The sequence below is a fragment of the Pseudorca crassidens genome, chromosome 14 (assembly GCF_039906515.1).
Source record: "Pseudorca crassidens isolate mPseCra1 chromosome 14, mPseCra1.hap1, whole genome shotgun sequence".
In the NCBI taxonomy this organism is placed as follows: Eukaryota; Metazoa; Chordata; class Mammalia; order Artiodactyla; family Delphinidae; genus Pseudorca; species Pseudorca crassidens.
Window position 1 is genome coordinate 37,347,136 of NC_090309.1, and position 22,201 is coordinate 37,369,336.

The 22,201-nt window shown below is 38.2% G+C and overlaps 1 protein-coding gene across 2 annotated transcripts in view; it reads left to right on the plus strand.

Annotated features, from left to right (window-relative positions):
* PELI1 (pellino E3 ubiquitin protein ligase 1) overlaps positions 1-22,201 on the plus strand; it is a 130,373-nt gene that overhangs the window by 47,472 nt on the left and 60,700 nt on the right. For both annotated transcript variants that reach the window (XM_067704904.1, XM_067704901.1), the window contains one exon: positions 10,399-10,478. The gene's annotated coding sequence lies outside the window, so the exon portion shown is untranslated. The remainder of the gene's footprint in view (positions 1-10,398; positions 10,479-22,201) is intronic.

A 22,201-nucleotide genomic window follows, 5' to 3' on the forward strand; every position in this document is an offset into this window, starting at 1 on the left:
TCCTGGTGAGACCCTGGGCTGCCACTCCTCAGCACAGACCCTCCCAGGTAACAACTTCCCAGTTCATCCAACACAAAAGAGGACCTGAGCATAAAGGCAGAGAGCCGAGAGACATGGTGTTCCCTAAGTAAGCCTCAATTCTGGGGGCAGCTATTAACAGCTTACTCTCCAGTCCCTGCGTTATGATTCTGGGTGACAATATGGCCATCGTGGTGTCAACATTATGCTTGCACTAAGAGTTCCTCCAGATGACTGCGGGCTTTTATCTGGACTCTGAAATGCATGGCAGGACAGCTGGAAACAATGGACAGGAGATGTGACAGAAGATGCAAAACAGAGAGCAGACATTCAAAGATCAAGTGTATTTGCCTTGCCTGGGTCTATCAGCAGGTAAGGCGCTCCTATACCATGGAGGCAGCACCCAATAAAGACCCAGATCCACTACTTCATTCATGGCCTTCACTTGGGGCCTTTTATACTTGATTCAACTTGTACTCTGCTTCCACACTTGGTCTTGATCAACTGAAATTCTGAGCTTTTGACTCCTCAATGGTCTGAGTTGTATCCCTTGGGTTAGGGTTAGATACTGATCCTCTATTACAGGCTTTGATTTGCCTTCTCAGGAACACTTCAAACATGCTTTGTGGAGCACAGGTACCATGCAGCCCAGAACCAGCAATAATCCCTACAATCCCTACACCCACTCCTATATGGGACTCCAGCCCTCAGCATAGCCCAGTTTGCTCCAATCCCCAAGAAAGGGATTAGAACAATTGTCGAGTGAGTATAGTGAGGGAGACGGGGAAGGATTTACTAACATTTCTGAGCACTTTTTATAAGCCAAGTATTTTTCTGGACGTTTTGTTCATAGTATCACCTTTAATTTTCATGATCCATTAGAATGTAAATTCCTTGAGGTCAGAGACCTTGGCTGTTGTTATCTCCAGTGCCCAGAACAGTGCCAGATGCATAGAAAATGCTAGAAAATATTGGTTGAGCATACCTATCACCGAGATCTTGATTTCTAAATGCCATTCCCCAATCAAAGGAGCCAAGGCTCTTTGGAGAGATGGCTGATTCTAGAGCTGGAGCAGAGAAAATAGAATACGAGCCCAAAGCATGTTGTAGTCCCAGAAAGAAAGTAGTGCTCAGAAAAACAAAAGGATGTAGGTGTGTCAGAGGGCCATAGGAACCAACCTGAAAAGGCTCCCCATGGCCAAAGCTAGAACAATTTGAATAGCAAGATAAATAACATGGCATTAGATATTACCTAAAATATAAAATATACACAAGTCCATATGAATGAATAAATGAATAAGAAACAACTCTTTCTTACCCAAGAACTCCAAATATTACATGTACCGCCCTCCAAGAGGTAGAGCTTAATTCCCTGCTCCACATTCCCACCCTGAGGACTGGCTCCAACCTGTACCCAGCCCTGTTTTCAGGGTTGATCACTCTAGCTAGACATTTACAGCTTGTAATGATCTTTTCCCAGTAGGTGACCCAAGTTAAGACAATTTTAATAACTATTTGCTTGTTTAATATAACCAGGTCAAATCCTGCCCTTAATATACACAATTTATATTAAATTGTTTGAGTATTTTATACAGTTATCCAAGGGCTGAGAAAATATTTTCTTTTGTGTCATATGATTTCAATAATAACTTATATTTATTAAAGGCCTATGAGTAAGCATATATGTTCATTACTGTAATCTCGTATTATTATCACTCATTTTTACAGATGAGGAAACTGAGTCAGTGAGGTTAAATGACTTGCCCACACAACTAGCAAACGATAAAGCCAAAATTTAAACTTACTCTGATTTCTACACCTATATTTTTCCCACTGTGCCGTACTGCCTCACCAAAAATCTAAAAGTCCTATAGATACAGTATTCCATGTGCAAAGCACTATGAAAGCAGGTAGAGCTAAAATTATGCCTACCAATTTGTTTCAGTTTCTAGATGTGTGCTGTGCTTATTGTTTCTTGCCTGATGACTTACTTTCTCTATTTGCCTGACAGAGAAGGTAACAGATGCAGAGTGTGAGAGCAGAAGGAAAACAAAATGTGTCCTGATGCCAAAGTCAAAATTAACTGTAATAAGAGAGAAAAGTTGAAGAAGGCAATATTCTTTGTGATAGAGTTTAGTTTAGATCACCAATGCTTCTACAACATTTTGCAAATCATAGAAGATATTGGAATTCTACCTTGGTTTGGGGTTTTTTTTTTTTTAATTGTTTCTTAAACGGAAATGGTTGCAGATTTTTAAAGAATAGTTTGTTTAATGTTCCTCGCTTATTTGCTCACATGCCTTTATTTCCCTGTTGGGTTCAGTGGTCCATGGAGATCACCATGTCTTATTTATCACTTTATCCCAGTGCTTGCCAAAAAGTAGGTACCCCAAAAGTAATGATTGAGTGAAGGAACACATGAAGGAAGGAACAACAAGTAAATTATTATCTAATCAACAATGGTGCAAAGGAGACGGGGTATCCACGGCTGAAGTCTTTTCTCTCCCAACCAAAGAGTTCATTCCAGTCCTCTATCAATCCTCTTGACTTCAATCCTCTTGACTTCAGTTTACAGGGTGCTTAAAAGGCAGATTCAAATTCAGCTCACACCCACTGAGAACCTGCTATGTGTCAGGATCTTTCATGTACAATAATATTCCGTAAAGCATCTAATAACTCTAGCTATTTTTATCCCCATTGTTCAGATGAGGATTCTTAGGCTCAAAGAAGTGAAACGCTTTGCCCGGGGTCACACAGCTAATAAGGGGAAGGGTTGGAAGCTGAGCCTGGTCTCAATGAAAGATCAGCACACACTCCACTCCCTCACTGCAGCTTCCCCACAGTGTACCAACATGATGTCTACCATTTACCGTATTTCTGTAGAATTTATGGCACACCTTTTTTACAACTTAACATTCCTGAAATAGGGATGCATTTTATAAATGAGATAGCCTCTTCAATTACTTGAGATGTGGTCATGGTTTCTCAAAAAATAAATCCACCATCCCCCTCCTGTATCATTACCTCTGACCAAGAGCTGGTGTTGGAGCCTCTATTCTGTTTGTAGTGTCAAAAGGAAGCTAAAAGAACCTAACTGCAATAATTTAAAGAACAGTAGGAAGGCATCTCTGATTAAAAAACTTTTCTGCATTGTTTTTATTTTGTCACTTGACTACCAGACATTCTTAATTTATAGTAGTTTAATTGGCTTATTTCCTTTTAATTCCAACTGAGATCACCTCAGAGGCAATGAGGATTTTAATTGGGAATGGACTGAGGGCAGTTAGGGAGTTGAAGCCATTTGAGGGGGTAGTAGAGTATTTTGGGAAAGATAAGAAGGTGCCTCAGGGGAAAGTTAAACAATAGGGGCTGGCTTAAGGAGTGGAGTTTAAAATGGAATAAACATTTTAAGAAGATAAAATACAGTCCAAACAAAGACGACCATACATTAAAAAGAATATTTGTAAGAGACTGTGGCAGGAGGGTGATGTTAAGAGCAGAGGGAAGCTCTTATTTCACATTTACGAATAAGTTAACCAAATGCTCATGGTGAAGTGAAATGGTCCTTAACTTATATTCTGACACTAAAACCATTTAAAAATCACTGATTATTACACTACCCTAAAACAACTGTCACCTTTTGTGTCTTTTATCAACCAAAAAAAATTCTCAAAATTAAATATCTAGTTCTTGATCAATGAGTATCTAAGAGGCCAGAAATCTTGTGCATTTGACCCAGGGTCATTGGATCCACTTTTCCTCTCTCATCTAGGAAGTCTCATTAGCTTAACAAAAATTCTTTCCTGACCCAGAAGTCACAGGTCAATTTCCAGGTCAAGGCCAAGTCACTTGTGCAACTAGTTCTATGCCCAGTGGGCACAGCAGTGGAGTAATAGTCTCTCTCTCACTGACCTGAAAGGTCTGTATCCCAGTTTACTGGGCAAGCCAACATGATGCCTACCATATCGGCAGCACCATCTAACAGTCCTCTAACCTACAGTTCCTGTTGAGGGGATGGTAGGAAGTGTGAAGGTCAGGGGAGATCCCAAGCCTTTCCTTAAACATGGGTGGCCATGTTTTGTATCTCATGAACTAATCCCATGGCTTTTGCTAACTGGACTAGGGAAGGGCATCTGACTCAAGGAAAGCCAATTTGTAGACTACCCAGCAGCCTACAAAGTAATCTGGTACAAGAGCTCTTTCTGATGGTTGTCCAAATTGGACCGAGTTCTATCTCTTTGAAAGACGAATGATACAGAGATGCAAAGACACAATGATGCAAAGAAAGACAACTGGCAATTGGAAGTGGAAGAAGGAGACAGACACAGAAAGGAGCAGATTCAAAGAGAGAAGCTAAGTTGCTTTAGTGGTGGAACAGTAAAGATTGACAAGGACCCTGAATACCCTTCCAGTTCTATTTTCTGAGACAGCTGGCCACGGTTCCTATTTTTCCTGAGATGTTTTGTTTATTCAGATTTATCCTGAGTTTTCTTGAGCTCCAGTGCATTGGTCAGAACTGGCTAAGTTTTGTGGTGGTAACAGGAACACGAACATCTCAGTAGTTTAACACAACAGATTAATTCACTCTTCACAGAATCTGCTCCAGATCTAGGAGAATGTCTAGGGCCTATATCCTTCAACATTCCAGACTTCTAGCTGAAAACTCATCACTGGCTTTTAAATTCTTCTCCTACATGTGATCTATTACTTCTACTAACAGCCATTGGCCAGAGCTTATCACATTGTCCACTCAACTGCAAGGAAGCTGAGAAATGGGATTTTCCAAGTACTGAGAAGAAAACTGGAAATATGGGTGAATCAGGTACTTAACATATGGGATACCTTGCTACCGTATGTTTAACCTTTTCTTCGTGCCTTATTTTAATCATTTTAGCCCTTCATACACTTCACTGAAACCCATCAGGTAGTGTTACATTCATGTCATTTATTCACTTTGATTCACTCTCAGACACACCCAGCCACACCTCATGCCACTAGCAAATTTGATGCCTCATGATAAATAGCAAGACTTATAGCAAGCAGGGACTTGCACTGTTGAGTAGATGCTTTCAGCAGCCCTTCTTTTTTCCTTCTAAAATAAAAATAGTAGCAGAGGATGATGGATTTTTGCCATGTGGTAAGGGGGAGGGAGAAGGTAATGAGAGCTAATGAGATCATCTCAGTAGGACCAAACTACTGTAATTTATTTCTTTGCAAATTATTATAAAAAGAGTAAGTTAAATCTGAAAAGAAAAAAAGAGAGTTAAAATTACTGAGTATCTACTATGTACCATTGCCTCACACAGACATTATCTCATTTATCACCAAGCAATATCTATGGGCTAGATTTACTATTTTCCAGCTGATAAAACCAAGACATGAAGAGGTTATATGATTTTCCCAAAGTCACACAGTTATGATGACAGAGTATTCATTCCAGGTTAATAAATCCAGATCTCCAAATTCATGCTTTAACAATTTCACGAAGCAGAAGCAGCAGCAAGCCTAAAATACATTCTGGGAGAGACATTCCAGATTTTCTGGGGCTATTCCTAGAAGAAATAAGATTCAGGCAGGATTGAACTGATTTTAGGAAAGCCCCCAAGGGTTTTAAAGATGGTGATCTCATGCATTCATTTATGCATTCACTTATTCAAAAAGATTTAATGAGTGAGGATAAAAAGGAAGTGAAGATGAAAAGACAAGATTGAAAATCCCTGTTCTCAAGCTGCTCACTATATTTAGGCATAGCCCCACGAGTAAACAGACAATGATGATATCGTGGCATAAGAGCTATGATAGGAATAAGCAAGTGGTGTTGAGAGTCCTAACCTAATGTTACCATTCAGTTCCCTGTGAAACAGACTCTGAGATGGAGATTTATGTGCAGAAGGCTTGTTCTCATGATCAACACCTGTAGGAAGAAGTGAAAGAAGGTGAACCGGCCAGAAGAATAAGTTGGGCTGTGATGCAGTTGCAACAAAGTCCTCTGCCTTTGCAAGAGAGAACTATAGGGCTAGGATGGCCTGCAGCATTGTCCCAGTTGGGGCCACGGGACCAGCCTTTATACTTCTGTATACCTCTGTGACTAATCATTGAGTATGCGCTGCCCTTAGGAAGGAAGGCATGACCTTAAATAAGTGGCTCTTCAACTCAGGGTAATCTCCAAAATGAAATTTAGCAGAGATCTAAACTGCTACCAACACTCTGAGCAGTTAGAAGGATAAGTGTTTTAGTCCTGAGGAGGTAGAGGAATCCAAGCATCATGCCATCGCATCCACTTCACCCACCTTCAGGGAGGGTTTCCTGGACAAGGTGACCCTGGAGCTGAGTCCTAAAGGACAAGCAGGAGTTATCCAGGGGAAGGGCATGTACAAAGACATGACAGCCTGAGGAGAGTGCATTCAGGGTGGTTTGTCACGCCGGTAGGAAGGAGTAATGCCTAAGGGAAAGCAGTAAGCGCTGAGGTTTAGATGCAGAGCATGACGCTCTATGCTAAGGAGTTTGGACTTCTTCCTAAAGGCAATGGGAAGACATTCAAAATTTTTATTCAGAGAGTGATATAATCAGATTTGCTTTGTAGAAAGATCATTCTGGCAACAGGTGGAGAATATATTAGAAGAGGATGAAACTGAGGAAGGGAAGCAGACTCATTAGGACGCTGTGGCAGTGATCCAGAGAGAAGAAGAATACTTGAATTGACAAGTAGCAGTAGCAGTGAGAATGGATATTCCAGGGATTTTCAGTGGACAAAACTGAGAAACTTTGACATCAATTAAATGTTATGAGTAGGGAAAATTAAAAAGTCAAGAATGACTCAGAGGGGACTTCCCTGGTGGCACAGTGGTTAAGAATCCACCTGCCAATGCAGGGGACACGGGTTCGAGCCCTGGTCCGGGAAGATCCCACATGCCGCAGAGCAACTAAGCCCCTGCGCCACAACTACTGAGCCTGTGCTCTAGAGCCCACAAGCCACAACTACTGAAGCCCACGCGCCTATAGCCCATGCTCCTCAACAAGAGCAGCCACCGCAATGAGAAGCCTATGCACCGCAACAAAGAGTAGCCCCAGCTTGCCGCAACTAGAGAAAGCCTGCACGCAGCAACGAAGACCCAACGCAGCCTAATTAATTAATTAATTAAAAAAAAATGACTCAGAGGATCCATCCATTTGTTTATATAAATCTGGAGGGAAATATGCTAAGTTCAGTTTTGAACATGTTGTCCGTAGTGCGTTCACGTGGAGGTCTCCAGCTACAGGTGTTTGCCCTCCTTGGGAGCTCAGGAGAGAAATCTAGGTTGGAGATAGAGTCGGAATTCACAGGTGGATGGTAGTAGAAGCCATGGGAATGGGCAAGATCACCCAAGGAGAATGCTCTAGAATGTACATAGACACAAAAGAAAAACAGTATTTAAAGTGGAGGGGAACCCACAAAGAAATGCTAGAAATGTATCAGGAGAGAGGGATGTCTTGGAAGTGAAAAGAGAGGAGAGTATTAAGAAGTGCCAAGTGCAGTTGATGCCACTGAAAAATAAAGATGATTTTCCAGAGGAGTAGATAGGGGATCACTGGTGACCTTGGCAAGGAACATTTCAGTGACGTGGAGAAGACAGGGTGGGAAAATAGAGAATAAAGGCAACAGGGCTGAACCTTGAAGACATTATGCCAAGTGAATATCAGCCACCAAAGGACAAATACTGTATAATTCCCCTTAAATGAGGTACCCAGAGCTCTCAACCTCAGAGACAGCAAGTGCAATGGTGGTTGCCAGGGGCTCTTGGGGTGCGGGGGAGGAGGAATAGAAAGTTATTGTTTAGTGGGTATAGAGTTTTAGTTTGAGAAGATGGAAAAGTTCTGGAAACAGGTAGCAGTGGTGGTGGCATAATAATGTGAATGTACTTAATGCCACGGAGCTGTACACTTGGAAATGGTTAAAATGGCAAGTTTTATGTTATGCATATTTTACTAAAAGGGAAAAAGAGAGATAATAAAGGAGTGAATGAGAGATGAGAAAATGGAGGGACTGAATATAGCCCTCTCTCAGGAAGCTTGAATGGGAAGAGAAAGAGAGAGAGACGGTGAGAGCTAAAAGGACCAGTGCTGTGAGCTGAGCGAGACAGAATGATGGTGAAATAGGGGCCTTGCGAGCTGCTGCTGACTCTCATTCTGGTGAACACTAAGGAAGGTTGAACGACATAACTAGAGAATGAATTTTGACCCTACAGGATGGCGGAAGGTCTTGCTCTGCCCAGAAAATTTAGTAAACCACTGATGCTCTCTTTAAGTTTAAAAAATCAACATCTAGTCTATTGTGACTGTCTATTTTTTGTAATTTATTTTTTATTGAAGTATAGTTGAATTACAGTGCTGAATTAATTACTGCTGTACAACAAAGTTACTCAGTTATATATATATGTATATATATATATATTCTTTTTTATATTCTTTTCCATTATGGTTTATCACAGGATAGTGAATATAGTTCCCTGTGCTATACAGTAGGACCTTGTTGTGTATCCATTCTATGTACACCAGTTTGCATCTGCTAATCCCAAACTCTCAACCCAACCCTCTCCCACTCCCCTCCCCCTTGGCAACCACCAGTCTATTTTCCATGTCCCTGATTCTGTTTCTGTTTCATAGATAGGTTCATTTGTGTCATATTTTAGATTCTGCATATAAGTGATATCATATGGTATTTGTCTTTCTCTTTCTGACTTACTTCACTTAGAATGATAATCTCTACTTGCATCCATCTTGTTGCTCATTGTGACTCTCTTAAGCAGCTAATAGAGGCCACATGTCACTTCCATATTAAATTGGTCAATCGCATAAAGTAGTAAGTCATATATGATGAATAGACACGATGGTAATATTGTGATACATTAAGTTTTTATTTTTCAATTACATGTTGGATGTAATGTTTTATTCAAGAAAGGGCAAAACATTTATAAATTTTGAAGCTCACTAAAATTTCAGGAAAGAGTATTGTCTAAATTTCACGAGTGTAGTCTAAAAGTTGCACTCTTAAACATTTCCCTATTTAATTAAATTTGAATTTACTATATGTTATTTTTATAGTATATTATTTAATATACCTACAAGAAAAATATATTGAAGTCATGGGTTCCCTTGAGTCATAGGGGGAAAAATAGTTAAGTAAAAGAGCAAATTATTTTCTCCAGAGTGAAAAAGGGAGGGCTTCTGTTTAGAAGCACCACATTTAATTCACATACTTTTAGTTGGTCTAAGTGATCTCTGCAAATTATTATCACACACATCAGAAATAATGCTCAGACATTGCACTGTATTTGTTTCTGTCTAGACATAAGAAGTTTATGAATTACAAAAATAGGAATCTTTAATATATCTATTCATGATTATATACATATGCTCACAAGTGCTTGTGGAAGATTTGGCTGTTGGCCATAATTATGTGAATTCACATCATTTCTTAGTTATGTAAAGACACAGCACCAGGAAATCAAATATAAACAGAAATGTTCTCATTTCCAGTCCCCTGACTTGAATTGAGTCTTGAGCTTTCTGTGGCAGTTTTTAGATGCAATCTATATGAATATGTAGATGGTTTAAGAGCTTCCTTCATTTGTACGTGTGTATGGTCTTGTCTTTAAAAAATACCCTCAGGGTCATACTATGAGTCAGTAATGATGACACTAATATATAAATTTCTGTGTCTATTATATATATGTATAATTTTTAGGGGACATCTATATGCATTATCTCAAAAAAGAATTAAATTTAAATCTTTATTTGAGATGTAAGAAGTATGTCATAACTGTCACACAAGATATATAATACAAGTATGACACAAAGACAAGTATGTCTTATGAGCCATCAATATCACACCACCTGTGTGTGCATGGGCATTAGGAAATTGAGGACATGCCACATTAAAAATGAAAGATGACATTGACCCCTGAAGTCTAGAACATGTGAACCAATTAAAAGTTGTAAGGAGAAAAAGGAAAGGAAATTAAAAGATTAGTCTTTTCTGAGAAGATGTCAAGCAGGTGGAGATAAGGTTCCCTTTCAACATTTTCCTTAATAAGCAAGAAATAGGTATGTCCTATCTTTATACTTCTGCTAAAATGCTTCCTTTCCTTTAAACGGGAAGAAAACAGGACATAATGTTCTTTTAATGAGTCTACTATCTGAGCCTCTTCTAGGTATGCAAAGTACCATTCTAGGCCAATTACTCAATTGTTGCTTTGATAAGGTCTGTCATACTAATTCAATATTTAAATGATTCCTTAGAAAATATAATGATAGTAAATGTTTTTAAAAGGAGAAATATATTCTCTTACATGTTTGAAATGCTGTCCTAATAATAGATGATGGACTCTTTTTAACTTACAGATTAATCAGTGTATATGCACTATATGAAGACCAAGACTGGAAGAAAGAACTATCAGAGTATCTTTGGCATAAGAAATTTCGTAAGTAAATCTCTCTGTGTTGTTATAAACTTGGATCATATTTCATAAAATTTCTGAAGTCCATCAGAAGAAAGACCTACTCAAAATCAGTTACTTTTTATTAATTAAATGTTCTAAGTTTCTAAATGAGTGTGGGACCTACCTTTACAAACTCTCTGATGTTCCTAAATATCATTAGGAATCAAAGTAAAAGTAAGATTTTCCTAAAAATATCAATATTAGACTATTACCCTATCTGGTGTCCAAACATTTTGAAACAAAAATCAATGCGAATGGCTTAACATGGTTTCAAAACATAATATTAACATTGGAACTGTCTTGGAAATTTTAGAAAAAGTAATTGTAGCTACACATCTTCCACTGTGTGAAAGCTCAGGAAGAAAATGTTTTGCTTTCTCTTATACTTTAAACTACATCCATTTCTTTCTTTTGAAAACCCCCCACAATTAGCAAAAGGGCTTGAACAGAACTTAACCTTTATTTATGATTATGTTTTTGTCATTGACATAAAGCGCCACTTTTGAGTGCACAAATGTATAGGTCTAAATTAAGTAATTATCTCCCACACATAGTTTTCTTGCAACACAGTAAAATGTTAAAGCTATTCAGTAACAAATAGTATTTTTGTTTGTTTGAATTGTCTATGATCATTAACCAACTGAAAAATTCTTAGGAGCTATTTTTACATTATTAAACTTTTTCATTAAAAATACACCAAACACCTAAGCAGGACATGGGACTTTAAAAGAGCATTCAGGTCGATACAACTAATGTGCAATAGATGAAAACATGATTTTCTTGAATTTCTAGGACTACTTTCCATAATTTTTTTTTTTTCAAATGCTCCCTTGAATAGGCTGGAGAATAACGTCTTCTAACTAATGATTTGAGTTATCTGAAATCTGTTAGTTAAGCCAGGGGTCCCCAATCCTGGGGCCGCGGACCGGTACCACTCCGCGGCCTGTTACAAACCGGGCAGCACAGCAGGAGGAGAGTGATGGGCGAGCGAGCGAAGCTTCATCTACTGCTCCCCATCGCTCCCCATCGCTCGCATTACCACCTGAAACCCCCCTCATCCATGGACAAATTGTCTTCCATGAAACCGGTCCCCGGTACCAAAAAGGTTGGGGACCGATGAGTTAAGCAATAGTTGGCTAATTTTTTTAAAAGACAGAGACAAATATATTACTCCCAAATTACGTTGACTGTAGTTTTTAGCTTTTTTGCCTTTTTATAGCTCAGAGGGTACATTGTGGGTCATGATTATCATTATGAGATACAGCACTCTACATGGGAAAGTGTAGGAAACATAAACATTGAATTTAAGGTATGCCATGTATATTGTTCTTTAATGTAAACCCTTTGTTTACTTGGCACTGAATACCTGAATTTTAAGTTCAGAAGTCTTTGAAAAATACCTGGTGTCCTTTTTTGCTCACGAAAGTATGGTATGGGGGAAATTCAATTATTTTACCTTCCTAATACCTTGAATTCCTGATAAATTATAATCTCTCTTACCTTATAGAAACGCTTTTTAGATGCTGCCTTATTCAGTATTAACACATAATCGAACCTGGTATTAAAGTGTTGGGACTATTTTTGTTGGGCCCTGTGACACAAAATTGTGTTAGCGTTTATTTAATATGCCTATTTGTACTATTTCCCAATATAGAAAACTTTATCTGGTTTCATTAGAAAAGAAATATTCCAAAAAATTTCCAGATACTCGAAGCTCATTTCTTTAAATCCACAAATGTTTTATTTTCACCATGTCTATTTTTAGACTTTTAAAAATATGCCATACGTTTTCTTAGACAGAAAGTAATCAACATAATGTAACTGGTTGTTGGTTATTCAGGTCTCGATTTTACACATTCATTATTGTACCATTTTTACATTTAACCATTTTATGCATTACCCAAGGCCCTCACAGGCTGATGTAGTGTGTTCAGGGCTGTTTCCTTTCATATAGAGTGGTCTAGGCTGAAACGCTGTCTATGAGCCTGTGTTTGAGTAGTGACGTGTAGGAGAAAGAAATTAAGCTTCCAACCACAGGTCCACTGTTGACTAGTTATGCAGTTTGGAGAAATTTATTTAACTCTTTACAGCTTCAGTTTCTTTATCAGCAAAGTGCTTATGCTAACTTGCAGAATGGTTGCAAAGAGAGAGTTAAATAATAACTGTAAAGGGTCTGGTACTCGCCAACCCTCAACCTCCTTCCTTGTTCTGCTGTGTGTCAGTTCTTGCTCCTGCCATCTCTCTTCTCTTACATTTCCTTGTCGCTTGTAGACTGTGACAGCAGGAAGCTCCTCAGATCTGTTCATCACTGTATCTCTGCCATGAATACCTGACGGTGTGGTCTCTGGTAAAATACCTGTGTTTGAATCCTGACCCTATCCATGTCTACTGTGTGCTCTTGGGCGAATTTATCAACCTCTCTCCACCTCAGTTTCCTTGTCTGTGAAATGAGGGGACTCATAATACATACCTCATAGGATCGAATTAGCTATTTCTGTAAATATCCCTCCCACATAGTAAACATACAATAAATATAAGGGTCTGTAATGACTGGAGAAAAAAAACAATTCATTGTTTCTAATCTTCTGTGGCTCCAGAAATGAAATAATCAAGTTTATTTAAGTGAGTTTAAGTATTAGACCAATTTCTACTAATAAAGTTTGTGAGCTTTAGTATAGCTTTTTTTTTTTAATAAATTCATTTATTTTTGGTTGCATTGGGTCTTCGTTGCTGCACGCAGGCTATCTCTAGTTGCGGCAAGCGGAGGCTACTCTTCATTGAGGTGGGTGGGCTTCTCATTGCGGTGGCTTCTCTTGTTGCAGAGCACAGGCTCTAGGCACGCGGGCTTCAGTAGTTGTGAGGCACAGGCTTAGTTTCTCCATGGCATGTGGGATCTTCCCAGACCAGGTCTTGAACCCATGTCCCCTGCATTGGCAGGTGGATTCTCAACCACTGTGCTACCAGGGAAGCCCTAGTATAGCTTTTATACCTTTTTTTTTTTCTTTTCTTTTCCTTTCTTTCTTTTTCTAGCAGCTCAGAAGTTTTATTCTTACCTCTGGGTTAGTGGGCCCTATTTTGATTGCTGAATAAATGATCTCAAGATAATTAGCATTTTTACCATACAGGACTGTGAGATAACCGATGTTTTTTTCTTACTATGTTATTTTAATCCATTTTCCCTGTTTTATTTATAGAGATAGATTTGAAGTTTCTTATAAGCTAACCAGTTTGCCTGTGTTGTCACATATAAATGTTTGCCTTTTATTCACATGGCCAACCGTGTCAATAGCCAAGGCCACAATTCAGCATGTCATCAGTAAAAATTCACAGCAGTTGTATTTCTAAATCTTAACACCAAACACATCTCATAATTGAATAGAACTGTCAGATATTTACATTATGTATTCCATTTCTTTGTGTTTAAGTATCACCTATGTGTCTTCAGTTCTTAGCTCCATCGAATCCTCTAGTTGAATAATCCGTTGGAATTTGGAAATGGAGAGTAAAAAATGAGGGTAGATGGCTATTGTTGAGGAGTGAATAGTAACATTGTTTAGGAGAGCAAAATAATCGCTTAAGTGGTATACACTCGTGGTTCAATTAAATCTAGAAATTGAATAAACAAAAGTTTCAAGTGAACCTCAAGTTATGAAAGGGATTATTTCTTATTTTGTATCAATCTCACTATACCTATAAAACAAGGTTTTTACTGTGTTCCTTCTTATGCTTATCAATCAAGACATAATTCGACTCTTGATCATAATATCAGTATCAATATCAGCAGAATTCTAATGGCAATTTCTTCCCTCTGTGTTAAGAGTTACACATAAGCTCTAAACAGGCACAAGTTATCATCAATGTGATAATTCTCTTCTGTTTCCTGGACATGTTTGGTTACCCATGAGATCGAAGGGACCGCTTGAACCACACACTTGTTAGGTTTGGTTGCCCAGGATCTAGGTGCAGCAGGCTAGAGACTGGAAATTCCAAAACTTTCCCACGGAACAGATGAGAGCTTGAGGGACAGGGTATTCCTGGCAGGATCAGAACATTCCAGAAGGCATTTGGCATTTGCTCAGTGATTGCAACATAGCAGATATTTTTCCAAGGGGGAAGGTGAGAGGCAACAGTGACTGCCAGTGAAGACCATTCCCAAATCTCAGATCTGACTCCAAATTAGTGACAGGGTCACTAATCAGGCCCTTTGTGACTCTCGCAGCTTTACATGAGGATCTGTCTTCAGAGTGATTTGACCTATTCTGATTTTCTTATTACATATCACCTAGTTGTCAGCAACCCCTAGCCCAGTCTAACCCTCCAGTGTATTATCTGTTGGAATTTGGAATTGATGAGGGTCATAGCTATGGTTGAGGAATGGATAGCAAATTGCTTTGGATAGCAAAATAATCTCATAAATGTTATCATAGGGTTCTAACTGAACAATGAAATTTAGAAATGGAGTAAACAAAAGTTCAAACTGAACCTGCAATTACAAAAGGGCTTATTTTCTTATTTTATATCAGTCCTACTACTTCATGTGTACAGACAAGGTTTTCACTGATTTTTTTTTACTGAATTTATTCTTCTCAATCAGTAAAACTACTTCTGAGTGACAGAGCTTTCTTGAATTCTAGTCTTCTGGGAGGTAAGAATTACTTTTCACAATTCTCCTAAATATTGTGAAATCTGGCCAGTCAGAAACTAAAATGTAGATGTCTATCATAGTAATGATAATCTCATTAGCCAAGTTGCTTTCTTTAAAAGTATATACTACTGGTGGACTTTTTCAGCACCATTTTCCCCTCTATATCAAGAGATTATTTTTTTCATTTTCCAGATATAGTCTCGGAAATTCTTAAATCTAGGGAGAAACCAGTGAGTGCAAGCAAGATGTCCAATAAACAAAGGGAGACCCAGGCTAACACACCATGACTTAGGACAGGCTATCGTGAGAGTGTGTAAGAGAGGGAATTATAGGAGAGTTTTACGGGAATCCTGGTTGAGGTTGGGAAGGAAACTGGAGTCTCTGATGTAGGGATACAAGTGTTGTGGTCAAGGGTAGTAAGATAGCACTAGAAGTGTCTCTGGGACTTGACTCAAAGAAATGCCTTAGTCTGGATATCTGACCTGGAGGGAAATTTTAAGGATGAGACCAAAGCAAAAGTCTAGTGGTGTATTTTCTTGGAAGTGTTGTCACCTCCCCCCAAAATGGTACTAGTGCGTAGAGGTGGGAAAGGGTAATTGTTATGATAATGTTTGGAGAATATGCTGTATCCCCTGTAGTATCCTGGGTAATGTTCTTCACTCCAGCATTGGCTTAGTATGTGAAGTAGAAAAAAAAACATATGACTACAATTTATAGAGGTCTTGGGAGGAATAAAATCTATCTCAACATGTAAATCACAGGCATACAGTTTTATTTATTGTACTAATCTAATGCCACTAAGTTAATCAATCAGATTTATAACAAATCGTTCATGCCCATGTTGAGACAATTTCCTTTACCCATATGCATTCTGCAATCACTTGGTCTATTCTTACTAAAGTTTCCCATACATATACCCTCAAGTCCAAGTCAGAATTGTTTTCCTTTTCATCGACAAGGAAAAGTCTTTTCTGTTTGTGCCCCACCTCTACTTCTAGTAGTAGATCTAGTAGTGATTCTTCTAGTCAGCAGACATCCTCATTAGGTAGTATGTCTCTCATTTCCGCTTCGTTGAAATATCTTAGAACTGGATTTTTTGCCTTAATTAAGTACTCAATTCTCAGTCTTCTCTTTCTTTCAAGTCATATATTTGGCTAGTTTTTTAGACACTTTTATATTTATCTTTCTGGACCTCATGCCATTTCTACCTCTACATATGATATTTTTTTGTCACCTAGATAGGATTCTTTTTTAGTAAAAATGTCAGCATATCTAAAACCCAATATATTTACATCTTCTATCACAGTGAGTCATGATAACCCTTAAATCTACACATATTTGAGGGTGGGACACCAAATCGAGCCCAAGACTCATGGGAATATAGTCCCATCAAGTTTGCTGAAAATAGGAGATTTATTCTTCTTTTTATCTGCCCAAATTCTGGGGATTCGGAATAGATGACAATCCTGTTTTATATATACAGTTGATCCCTATTATTCGTGGAGTACATATTTGTGAATTTGCTTACTCACTAAAATTTACTTGTAACCCCCAATTCAATACTCATAGTGATTTGCAGATCATTCATGAACGTATGAAGAACAGACAAAATTTGAGTCACCTGGTGCTCACATTAGTACCTAAGACTGAGAAAGGCAATGCTCTGCCTTCTTGTTTCAACTCTCACACTGTCAACAGGTGTCCTTTTTGTGGTCCATTTAGTGAAAAACTTTTCACATTTTTATGCTTTTCGTTGGTGATTTCAATGTCTAAAACAGCCCACAAATGTAGTCCTGAGGTGCTGTCTAGTGTTCCTAAGTGCAAGAAAACTGTGATGTTGCCTTTGGAGAAGATATGTGTTAGTACAAGCTTCATTCGGCATGAGTTGTAGTGCTGTTGACTGTGAGTTCAATGTTAATGAATCAACAATACATATTAAATAATGTGTTTTTAAACAGAAGTACACATAAAACATGGTTATGTACTGATCAGTTGACTAAAATGTTGGGACCGGACACTCGCAGGAACTTAACCTTGTATTTCCTCTAAGAGCAATCATTCAGTATTTGCTAGTTCAGTGTTCACAGTGACTTTATCAAACATAACTATTACCAGTAATGAGATTCAATGGTGCGTGTGTGTGTGTGTGTGTGTGTATTTTTCCATGTAGTAAAATTACTGCAACTGGCTAATACCTCACTAAACAGCATATTATAGTGTATAAGCCCCTGAAAAGTCCTGTAAGTTAAATCTAGCGACGTTTTATATATATATTTATCTTTTGATCCAACAATTGTATTTCTAGAAATCTATCCCAGAGTTACAGTGGCAAATAAAAGAACATCAATCACTACGAATCTTCTAATGGAAGTGCACAGCACCCCCTTTGATAGTCTTGACAAAATTGAACCTGAATCTGATTATGCCTCTAGATCTAACTACTAATTTGCAGAAAATGCAAAGGACAGAGGAATATGTGAAATATATGTGGATGCAATCAGCAGAATCCAGACGAGAGATTCTACTGGACAAATTACCTGGATTTTTTAACAACTAACAACTGCCATACACACACGCGTGCATGCACACACACACACACACACACACACACAGCTTGGAGCTTAAAAGAGACTTAATAATCACTGGTAGTTTTATACAATAATGTTCTTAGCAGCTTTATTCTCATTAGCCAAAACTTTGCATTAAGCAAATGTCATCAACAGGAGAAAAGATAAACATATGTAATTGTGATAGCAATTATAAGAAACAGATTGATCCAACAACAAGGATGAATTTCACAGGCATTATACTGAGAAGAAGCTGAACATAAAATAGTATAAAGTTCTAGAACAGGCACTAATCTAAGGCTTAAAACAATCAAAGTTGTGATTGCCAGGGAGGAGGTAAGAGGCGCAGGGGAACCATCTAGGGAGAGGGAAATGTCCTGTGTGATGACCGAGGTTTACATACATATATCCATTTGTCAAAACTGTACAACTAGGATTTGTATATTTAAATACATGCACATTTTACCTCAAAAGACTGTAAAAAATAATTGAATGGAAATTGGAGAGTAGTTGGAGGTATAGATGATACAAGAATGACAGACTGTTGATCATTGTTGAAGCTGGGTGTTGAGTACATATATTATACTGCTTACTTTGTATATGTTTGGAAATTTCCATAACACAAAGGTTTTATGTTTTTTTTTTTTAATAGAGAGAAACTTAAGAAATATAACAACCAATGGCATTTACATTCTTTTTTGGATCTCAGTTCATAAAAACTGTCTGGATATTTGAGGATATTAAGGAAATATTCAAGAGAGGGTATTTTTAGGTGTGATAATTGCATTATAGTTATGTTCTTAAAATAAAGAATCCCACTTTTTAAGAGACACATATGGAAATACAGATGAAATTATATGGCATCTGGGATTTGTTTTGAAATAAACCAGTGGGTGTGGTAGAGGTAGAGATGAAACGAGATTGACCAGGAGTTGAAAATTGTTGAAGCTGGATGATGGGTACATGGGGTTCGTTAGACTACTCTCTGTCATTCTGTATATTTGAAATTTTCTGTAATAAAAAGATTTCCGAGTACTACATTTTAAAAAAAGTACTCCCATAAATTGAAAAACTCCAGGCTGGCTAAGTCTAGTCAAATGGATGGAACTGTATCTCTACTAATGTGCAATGCTGATTCTATCTGAGAAGAGACGGGGTAGATTGGGGACAGGAGCCTGGGCTGGTAACACTAGAAGGGGGCGTATGGTGACTCAGGTCGGGAGGCTGGGAGCTTTGCATGGTGACACAGTGGGGTGGGGTTGTGAAGAAACTGAGCTCTGAGAGGTAACTGTGGAGGCAGGACAAGCAAGAGACACAGATGATTAAGGCAGGATGTGAAACTGCATGGGGGAATTATGTGAGAAAATATTAAAGCAGTACCAGTTCAAGAGAGGTAGTTGTGAAGAATCAATCCTCAGAGAGGCAGAACTCAAATAGGAAATTTCTATTGGCAAAGTCCAGGATTCCTGTACTTAAGTTTACAAAGAGATTAAAACAAGCAAACACACAAACAGAAACCAAAAAAACTGAGGAGTTTAAGGAGTAACTTGCTACTTTACTTATTAAAGTAACTCAGAGGACTAGAGGAAACAAACATGGAAGATTGGGTTATGGGGCACCTACCTAGCTGGGAGGATGAAATAGGGAGAATTAAAGTGAGTATCGTGAGATTATAGTCTTATAACTTACCAAATTTAAATATGATTCTTTACCCAAAACCCTCTCCCAACCCTACCCTGGCTTCCCAGTATTCCCTAACCATGTAACAAGAGTTTCTATAGTACCACCTGAGACTGTAATGCTTAACAGTCAACGTGGTTTTTTTTTACTTGAATACTAATGAAGTAGTATTTTAGAAAGTTGGATGTGTTCTTAAAAGTAATGGTATAGGGCTTCCCTGGTGGCACAGTGGTTGAGAGTCCGCCTGCCGATGCAGGGGGCACGTGTTCGTGCCCCGGTCCAGGAGGATCCCACATGCCACGGAGTGGCTGGGCCCGTGAGCCATGGCCGCTGAGCCTGCGCGTCCGGAGCCTGTGCTCCGCAATGGGAGAGGCCACAACAGTGAGAGGCCTGCGTACCGCAGGGGAAAAAAAAAAAAAAGTAATGGTATATGGCTAAGTATTTGAAATAGTTTTCAAAAATAATGAAAAATAGGTTCCTCTATCATGGCAGACTGAGCTAATTGGAGCCACCTTTTCTGATACAAATATATAGACATGCTGGGTAAATATAACAACAGAAACAAAAATGAAGCTTGAGAGAAAGAGAAATCCCTGCTGCCAGAAAAAAAAATGTTGTGTCAGGGGAAAGGGACTCAAAGTCAGAGACCTGAATCTAGGCCTGAGGGGCTGGGGGCCAGGGTTTCAATGCCCACATGGGGACAGGAGATGTGCCCTCCCACCTGCAGAGCAAAGGTTAGAACTGGGACTCCTGCTAATGCCAGGACTTCTAAATAGCTGCACAATCAGTGAAAAGGAGCTAGAAAAGTTTTGTCTACCAGACTAGACAAGTAGCAAGCAGTTTGTTTTCTATTCTGATCTCTGAGTAGAGAAAAAAATTCTCCTTGGAGAAATCTAAACCCAAAGCTCCATAATTGGTGACTGTAGGGTCTGGATTTATACTACCTTTGTGATAAGAGACTCTCAAGTTGAGAAACTTTCATAAAAACTAGTCCAGGTAGTAAAAATATTATATACATATATATGTATACAATATACACATATATACATATATATATGATAAAGGACTTATAACTAGAATATATAAAGAATTTCTATTAATAATAAAAAGAAATTGTAATCGGAAAATGGGCAAGATTTTAACTTAAACTTTTCAAAGAAAGGATTCCCAAATGGCCAATATTCTTACAAAAAGTTGCTCTAACCATCAGGGAAATGGAAATAAAAAAGACAGTGGGATTCTACATACTCACTAGAATAGCTAAAATGAAAGTGACAGAAAATAGAGGTTGGTGAGAATGTAGATACATAAATATAAATAAGCATTTATTGTAAAAAAAATAACAATGACAGCTGACTTTTAGGGAGTTAAGAACAAGGTAGTACTAAAAACAATAATATGGAAGGTGGGGCAGGCAGGGTATGATCAGAATCTTTCTGAATTCCTTGTATTGTTTGGGAGCTGCTTTAAAATGTTGATTAAAGAAGTATACCCTATTAAAAATCTAAGGGTAACCATTGGAATGATGGATATGGAATGTATAACCACCTAACCAGTCAATGCGGTTGGCATTTTGAGTAAGACATTTCTCCTTTGTGCAGTAATCCTGGCCCTGCCTGTGAAATGCCAATAGCAGTGCTCAGTCATTGTGAAAAACAAAAAATGACCACACACATTTCTAAATGCCCCCTAAGAGATCGGTGACACCACTAACTGGGAACCATGTTATGAGAAGGATAAAATGGGGGGAAATAAGGAAAACGTGAGCAGATCAATGGAAGCTAGGAAAGGGGTGGTGGAGGAAAAACAGGGAAGAATCAATTAAGGACATTGTCACATCCATTGGTTTTGTTTTGTAAACTCTTAGATTTAGAAAATACCTTAATTTGTTTTAAAGAACACTCATTTACCATCTGTATTTTTGCAAGGGTATTTTGTTTTGCAAAAAGATTCCCATTTCCTCTATCACAGTCAGAGGTACTGTCCTTTTCTATGAAACCTTATCTGCAAAAGATATCTACAACCTTATAGACAAATTTTCCACAGTAATGTATCTATTAAAGTCAATAAATTAATAATGGAATATCTCAAAGATTTAGAATCATATATTAATGATAATCCTTAACTGGTCTGAATATATAAAGCATTGGTTTTTCAACTATAAGTAATTTGTTGGTTAGACTCAGATCTAATCTTTTATTATTATTTTCTTTTATAGGTTTTTAATCTTGAATAAGAAAATTAAAATTTTTGATAAAATATTTTTAAATTTCTTATATCCTTTCACTGTAAATATTGAAATACTCCAAAAGATACTGCTTTGGAAAAAGACACTAGGGACGTCTTAGCTGCCAAATGCAATGGGTTTTTTCAAACTTCATTTTACCCAACCTCCCCCATTCTAAAACACTTTCCTCCTTTGGAGTCCATGATAATGCATAATGGGTTTCTTCCTACTTCTCTGCTATTCCTTCTGTTTCATTCATGAATCTCTTTCTTCCTCTTGCCAGCCCTTAATGTTGGTATTCCTCAAGATTTTTTCCCTGGTTCTCAAGGATCAAGCTCTGAGCTCAGACAACCTGGATATGAATTCTAGATTCACAATTTTGTATAGTTCAGTAACCTCAGGCCTATAAGCCCTGGTTTATTCAAAGTTAAAGTATTGTATTAGTTAGGGTTCTCCAGAGAAACAGAACCAATAATATACACACACACACACACACACACACACACACAAAGATATTTGGCTTGCACAGTTATGGAAGTTGACAAGTCCTAAGATGTGCTGTCAGCAAGCTGGAGACCCAGGAGAG